Source organism: Rattus norvegicus, chromosome 2 (genome assembly GCF_036323735.1).
Source record: "Rattus norvegicus strain BN/NHsdMcwi chromosome 2, GRCr8, whole genome shotgun sequence".
NCBI classification, from domain to species: domain Eukaryota; kingdom Metazoa; phylum Chordata; class Mammalia; order Rodentia; family Muridae; genus Rattus; species Rattus norvegicus.
The window spans coordinates 95,533,571-95,541,928 of record NC_086020.1 but is presented as its reverse complement, the minus strand read 5'-3'; the positions used below and the strand labels follow the sequence as shown (position 1 = coordinate 95,541,928).

The 8,358-nt window shown below is 40.8% G+C and overlaps 1 long non-coding RNA gene across 2 annotated transcripts in view; it reads right to left on the bottom strand.

Moving 5' to 3' along the window:
- Positions 1-3,888: 3,888 nt before the first annotated feature.
- LOC108349981 (uncharacterized) overlaps positions 3,889-8,358 on the bottom strand; it is a 154,311-nt gene continuing 149,841 nt past the window's right edge. For both annotated transcript variants that reach the window (XR_010064183.1, XR_001836634.3), the window contains exons 4-5: positions 7,447-7,543; positions 3,889-5,033 (exon numbers count right to left, since the gene is read on the bottom strand). This is a non-coding gene — a long non-coding RNA (uncharacterized LOC108349981). The remainder of the gene's footprint in view (positions 5,034-7,446; positions 7,544-8,358) is intronic.

Sequence of the window (8,358 nt, the reverse complement as noted above, 5' to 3'; positions counted from 1 at the left end):
CTAGGAAGAGATATCTTACAAGTCTTAGAGATAGCGCTTACTACCCAATCAGAAAGAAACCACATCAGGATAGAGCTCAAGTATCCACCAATCCTCTAGATAGAGATATCTTACAAGTCTTAGAGGTAGAGCTTACCACCCAATCAAAAGAGACCACATCAAGATAGAGAACATTACCTATAATGAAAGTTATACCAAGAAGACCCTAAAAACCTTGTTCCAAATCACCCCTAATTCTGGAGGCCACTGTAAGATTTGATACTCCCTGCCTTGATTCTCTCTCCAATATAGCCATCCACAGTGGCCTCTATAAAGGGAGAAGCTTATAGCCCTCATACAGTTGGTAAAAGAGCTTCTGTTACAACATATTTATCCCTCCTGCAGTCCATGAAACACCCTGTGTTCACTATAAAAATGAGCCCCCCCATGGGAGGAGACTATTACATGATTTAGGGGCACTTAACTAAACCATGCAAGTCTGGGGGTCTCTGCAAAGGGGGCTCCCCACATCTCAACCATCCCTGCCAATGTCCCCCTATTAGCAATAGATGTAAAAGTCTGCTTCTTTTCCTATCCCTCTCCACCCCTAAGACTATAAATGCTTTGTGCTCTCAGTACCCCTCATTAACAACTCTGGCCCAGCCTCACTGTATGAATGAACTCTCACCCCACAGGGAATGGCTAACAGTCCAACCATTTGTCAGGAGGCTGTAGCCATTGCATTATAACCTTATTTAGATAAAGGACTCAAAGTATACCCTATATGGATGATATATTAATATTGGGAGACTTTTCCACCTTTCCTCCCAACTTAAGGACCATCTAATACCTTCCTATATGCTCTAGGATTAAAAAAATCAAAAATGAAAAATCAAACAAAATTCAACTTATTTTGCCCATTGCAACAGAGATCTCCCTTACCTCAACACACCCCCTAAAACCCACCCTTTCCATGCCTTAAAAATTAACTTTTGCCTCCCTCCAGACCTTTTTGTGTAACTTTATTTGGTTTCAACCCTGGCTTTCCCTTCAACCCCTCTTTAACCTCCTAAAAGGAGAAAAAAAAAGGCCATCCTCCCCAAGAACATGGTTCCATGAAGCAATCCAAGCTCTAAATTCTATCAATACCACCCTAAAAGATATGGCTCTTGCCAGATATGACCCAACAATGCTGTTACAGTTCCTTCTGTACACTCATGGAGCCCTATGCCAACCCCAGGGGTGCTGACTCCATGACCTGATGGGTGGTGCACCCAGAATTTTAAATGGAATGGAGTAAAAGGGTCCCCTAACCTCCTTTCAGACAATGTCTATGCTATTAATTTGCTCCACTTTGTCAAACTAGACACAAACCCACTCTCCCCTCTACTCACACAGGTTACCACCCTCCTACAGGAAAGAGCCTGCCCCATCTACCTCCAGCATGTCAGATCTCACAGTCCCCTGCCATGTCCTACATCTGAGGGAAATACACTCAGTGACCAAACCGCCTCAACAGGAACATTGATAACCTCCATGAGCAGGCAGACCAATCACACACACACACACACACACACACACACACACACACACAGAGAGAGAGAGAGAGAGAGAGAGAGAGAGAGAGAGAGAGATGTAAAGGGGTTTCATGCAAGCTTTCCCTTCACCCTTGCTTAACTCCAAAAAATAATAAAAATATGTTCTTCTTGTGCATCCCTTATTACCACCCAGCTTTACAAATGATGGGCACCAATCCCCAAGACCTCAAATCCAATGCCTTATGGCAAATTACTGTCACCTATATTCCCCAATTCAGTAGGCATAAATATGTTTTTCTTACCATATATACATACTCCCACTTTATGTGGGCTACAGCTCAGACAGGTGAAAACTCAAAAAGGCTATTCACCATATGCTCTCCCCCTTTGTCATCATGGGCATTCCTCAACAGATAAAAGCTGATAATGGCTCTGCCTTCACTAGCTCTCAATTCAAAACCTTCTGCACACATTAGGAAATTGCCCACCATACAAGGATTCCCCACATCCCTTAAGGCCAAGGAGTAATAGAAAGGACAAGTCAAATCCTAAAAGTCCTACTTCTAAAACAAAAGACAACCACCTACCCTCCTAATGTACAACTAATGATGGCTCTGACTACACTAAACGTGTTTAACATCTGTAGAAACTCCAAACACCCTCCTTTCTCCCTCCATTGGCACACACTAAAGTTAAACCTCCTGTCCTAGTGTAATGGTGTGGTTCCTTGGATGGAATTAGAAAGGGACCAGACCCTCTCCTTACAACCAGGATGCGTTTTATTTGTGTTTTTCCATAGGACCAGCCTAAGTCTATCTGGATTCCTTCCAGAAATGTCAGACACCACCCCACCAATCAAGAAGATGGCCCACCTCTCACTGGCAGAGCAAGAGGCAGAGCCCACAAGTCCCTCCTCATGTAGGTGAGGCATCGCAGACCGAGCCAATAAGGAAGAACCTGTTTCCAGACCCACCCCATCCCATCCTATCCAGAAAGAATAAAAGTGTGTGAGAATTATTCTGTCTTCTGACAGCATTTGTCACAGAGTTGTAACTCTGTCGGAAAAGAGCTCTCTCCCAAAGCTTTCTCCAACAGAAGCTCCCCTGCACTCTGCTTGCTAAACAGCTACCTTCCCCCCACTCCCCACCTCCTCAGCTTCCACCCCCTACCCCCCACCCCACCCCTGCAGCTCAGCTCAGCTCAGCTCAGCTCAGCTCAGCTCAGCTCAGCTCAGCTCAGCTCAGCTCAGCTCAGCTCAGCTCAGCTCGGCTTGGCTCAGAACAGCCAATGCAGCATCTAGGAGCAACAGTAGCTGCCTGGTAAATGGCACCAAAGCAGCAGCAGTGGTGGCACCCCCCCCACCCTCGGTCATGCCCTTTCTGCTCATGCCAGAGGTCTCCACAATTCCCTCCAGTACACAGACAAGAGGAGGCAAAGGAAGAAAGGAAACTGGGTGGAAGAGAGGTTGAGGGTTCAGAATCAGGTGTGAGGAGAAACAGGGGAGAGAGCCAGCGAGACAGGAGAATGAATGGAAACCTGTACCTGCTGAGGAGTGGGCGTGGGCGGTATAGACAGAATCTCTAGGAAAATCCCAGACCTGAGAAAGGGGAGGGATCCCAGAAGTTAATTCGTTAATTCGAGTGACCTAATTTCATGTCCCCTAACAGTGGGGACATGCAACCATAAGAGATTACCTTCTGTAGCCAGGCAGGACCCCCAGTGGAGGAATGGGGACACTAACACACAAAACTTTTGACCCCCAATTTGTCTTGTCTAAAAGCAAGGTAGGGTCAAAAATGGAGTAGATAACTGAAGAAATGGCTGACCAGTGACAAACCTGACCTCAAACAGATCCCATGGGCAAGCATCCATCTCTGACACTAATGATACTCTGTTGTACTTCAGACAGTAACCTAGCATAACTGTCTTCCGAAAGACTCCACTCAGCAGGTCACTGAAACAGATGCAGATACCCTCAGCCAAACTTTGGATGGAAGTCGGGGACTCTTATGAAAGACTTGGGGGAAAGAGTAAAGGTCCTGAAGGGGCTAGGAACTCCACGGGAAAACCAACAGAGTCAACTAATCTGGACTCTTGGCAGCTCTCAGAGACTGAGCCATCAACTACAGAACATACATGTGCGGACCAGGGCTGGCTTGTCCGGCCACAGTGAGAGAGGATACACCAACCCTGCAGACCCTTGATGTGCCAGGGTGGGGGAAAACATAGAGAGTGGGCCAACACTCCAGAGAAGAGATGAGGAACTCTGAGCAGTGGATGGGGGAGAGGGGCAGCATTTGGGATATTAATTAATTAATTTTTAAAAATGAACAGGAAGTACCAAAGGTCATACAAAATGATCAGGCTGCACTTTGTTTTAGAACTAAATCAAATTTTATAAAATATTCTCACTTCATATTACTTTTCATATTTAATTTGAAAATCAATTAAGTGTAAGTGACACATTTTTCATTGTATACTATTGTCTTTCTGCCGTGTATTATTTTATTTCAAAACTTTCTGAGCTGGGTATAGTAGCACACATGTGGAATCCCAGAAAGCAGTACACTGAAGCAAGAGATCACCAGCACTTCACAAACCACAAGATTCTGTCCCTGAAAACAAAAGAAGTTTTTGTTTTGTTTTACATTTCTATTCTATTTTAGTTTCGGCTATGCAAGTTAAATTTATTTTTCTATAAGTTCCATAGGAACTTAGGTGGCATATATTTAAATTTTTAACTTTATTTGTGATCCTAAACACTCAATTATCTGTTATTTAAAAATAATACAATAAGTAGCGTTTTTGGTTTTAGTTACTTAAAGAGAGTAACTGCTTCATTTTCATAACTACATGTTTACAATTTCTCATTTTCCCACAATATTACTAGCTTCTGTAGTATAATCTAACCAATAAAGGTTTGTACCTTTTAAAAACTTATTCCACCATACAGACTCTTTTCAATATAATTTTACATGTTTGTTTGTTTGTTTGTTTGTTTTACAGTTTCAGTAGCCTTTAATAATATGAAAAGGTTGTACAGGAAAATGATCAATTTTTAAAAAGCTGCAGTAACTTAGAGCCATCTGTCTATAATGCCATCCCTGAGCCTGGTGACAGTCCTCTACATTCTCTGTTTTCCTGTTAGTTCAAATCTTAGCCTTTCCCGTGGACATGAATGCTATCAGCCTCTCAAGTGGATCCGTTCTCTGCGCAGCCAGCAAGTTAACCTTTCCTGTTTGAAAGGTCTTTGACCTTTTTTTATTTTTTTAACCCTTTAATTTCTTGAAGTACAAACAATGCACCAATACATCAGCCTTAAAATACATCCACAATGGCTTTGACAGTTCTGCTTTCTGAAAGTGCAGATTAATACCCCTCCTCTTGCATGTGGGTTGGGCTTTGTATTACCCTTCCGACACAGAATCCAGGGGAGCAGTGTGCTTGGCTTCTATCCCGTGGTTGTGAAAGTCTATCTTCTTCTGGTTGCCGCATCATCAAAACACTTGGGTAGATCTGTAGAAAGAGCCAGGTGTGAAGAAATTGAAGCCTCCTAACATAGCAAAGAACTGAAGACCGGTCTCATGGCCATTGGTGCGCCATCTTGTAAGTGGAACCTTAGCTCCCAGCAAGGCTTCAGACAGGGGTACTCTTAGTTTGACCTCTCAAGAGACTCTGAGACAGAATCACCTGCTCTGGAATTCCTACCCAACCAGGTGAAACAAGTATTTGTTTGTCATAAGCCGCTAAGGGCTGGGCTGACCTGATTAGTTTTAACACCAAATTTTCGTTACTATTTAAGTAATTCTAGTGGCTGGGGATATTAAATATGTATCAAAGCTGCCTTTATCTGTAATTCCTATAATATAAAGTTATTGGTTTTCTTTTTCACTTATATTTTTAGATTATAAACTTTCTATTGCACTGTGATTTTTAAAAGAACATCTAAGGCAGTTTTTGGTATGTTATTATAATCATCATCTTCATTGTAAAACTCTAGGGTAGATTCTGTATTGAAGCATTGCTGAAGGAAATTTCAGTAAATGAAGCGTCTTAAATGCAAATATTTTGGAGGATTTTATTTCCACACTCCTCTTAAAACTTCACAAAAATCACTTTGGCTATTTAAAGATAGCGGCAAATAGTAAATTTTATTCTATTGTTTTCTAGAAACTAGTCTTGTCTAGAGGTCTAACATAAATTGGACTTATTTTTAATTCACATTGATGCTTACACATTATATAATTGCCTGCTGAATATAGCTATATAGGAAAACTTTTCACATATTTCTTTAGCTACAATATCTTTATCTCAGAAATATTGTGCTATTATCATTTATTATGGATTGTGCTCCTAATTTATATAGCTGTTATATTTGATTCATTTCCCCCAACAGTTATTCAGTTTTGTATACTTTGTGTGTGTGTGTTTGTGTATGTGTGTGTGTCTACCTATGCCAGTAAATCTTCTGTGTCATAAATTTGAATACTTGAATCTAACACTTCTGATTTACTACACCTGAAATGCTATCTATTCATGAACTCTGCTTGAATTCCCCTGATCTTATGATCCACTACTATTTTGTGTCATTATTTATATTAATTTGTTCAAATAAAAATGCTGAAGGTTTTTCTTGTAGTAAATTCACTTGTGAGGAATAATACTTTTGGCATTAAACAATGGCTCTTTTTGCTTCTGTTATATTCCTACCATTTTCTGCCATCTCTACATTTTGTTGTTTTACTTAAAGAGATCCTTCTACTTCATCAAAGTTTTGTCATATGGGCAGCCTCAGATGGCGAAAATCGTCTTGATTTTACCACAGCATTATATAAATTGTTCAGCTATCACACTGTGGGATCAGAAATAAAGTATTAAGGAGATGTTGTGAGACTACAAATTCAAGCTACATTTCATCAATGATACCTTTGGTTTGGGTTTTAATAAAGTGTCAGAAAACAACTCACAAGCAAAACCCGGCCTAGTGTCTGTTCCTCTCTGTGTGTCTTTTGGTTTTGTTTTCTCTGCCATACAGCCATGTTTACTCATATGAATTGTCTAGGGCATACTTCAAGACATAGCAACAGAAATAATATTTGCAACAGAAGCTATGTTTGTAAAAAATCTTTACTATCTGCCCCTTTATAGCAAAAGTTTACTATACATAATCGAAATTTCCCAAACCCAATATAAGCAGGAGTATTAAGGAAACTATCTTCTTTTCCACTTTTACTGTTATCCATAAATAATGTGCCCTTTTCCAGTGAGATAACAGAGGAGCACAGAGCATCAAAAACTATTCATTTATACTTTGAGCCATCTATGTGAGGGTTGATAGATAAAACCATGGATATTGAGTTAAATTTAATTTTGGTATGAATAGTAAGAAATTGAAATTAACTTATATCCTGGATGTTTCTCAGCTGAATTGGTTAATATTACTTCCAAAGTACAAATTGTCATACACAACTATTTACAGATTATATAAAACACTAGGTCACATGCAGTAAGAGAGTCAAAACAGCCCAGCCATGGAGAAACATATGCCAACAATTTTTTCTTCTCAAAGCAAGCAAGCCTTCAGCTCAAATTGCATTGTATGATGATGAAACGTCTATTTTATGATATGTGTCCCAAGCCAGAAGATGCTCTGGCTGCATCCATTGCAACTGTGCATTTCTATCATTCCTGCCTACTGGGCTTCCTCTCTGAGATACATTGATTCCCCAAGGCATAGAGAGTTTAGAGTCTCAACCATTATAACCAAAACTACAACTTCCAGACTTGAGTTATATCATATCATCCTTTATACCAATGAGTCACCATCATCCAGAAGTAATCCCTGGGAATGAAGTTATGTCATACTTTCCTTTACTGCAGTCAGCCCCATCATCCAGAAGTAATCCCCGGGAATGGAGTTATGTCTTACCATCCTTTACAGCAGTCAGCTTCATCATCCAGAAGTAGTCCCTACCATTGTCTTGCCTGCACTTGACCAAGGATATGAAAGGGATGATTGTCTTGACCTGTGAGAAAATAAAAACAGCCATGAAGACTTCCAATGTCCATCTTCTTGCTAAAATAATATCTATACTTATATCAGAAAACATGGGCATCAACATTGTCAGATTCATTCTGAAAAAACTGTAAAAGAAAACTTTTCAGTACCCAGATTTGAGTGTCAAGCTTCTGACTTACTTGACATCCTTTCCATTAGGAAACAATATGACTCCCAAAGACTCATGGCTAATCAGAAATAACTGATAAGGGAAAGTAAATGATAGTACAATTCCCAACTCAAAAAAAAAAAAAAAAGAGAGAGGGAGAATGAGAAATTGACCATGATTTGGTATTCTAAACCATGTACATGTATATGCATGTGTATATGCTCATATATAGTCAGTCAGTTAGTTAAAGCAATAAGAATAAAACAAAATTAAAAAACAAACCACATGACTTCCAGTTTCTAGCTGGCACCCGAACCTCATTGATCCCGGCCCACAGCTCTCTGCCCCTAAACCCTGTGGGAGAGAGAGCACATCATCCAGACCTGTGGGCACTTCTGAGAGTGCAGGGCAGGAGAGACTTCCACAGCTGCCCACCTTTGCCCACATCCCCGGCCCAAGAGCAAACTATATAGGGCCTCTGGGAACAGGAAGATAGGGGCACTCAAGCTGCAGGAGCCCTGCGGTCAGACTGCTCCCAGATCTGAAGGAACCCAGTCAAAGATCTCCCTGCACCATAACCCATGGGAGGAAAAGCTAGACCTTCAAAGTGGCAGATACTCCTGGGAAATCAGAGGAGAATACACTCTACCCACATTTCTAACTCTAGAGGAAAA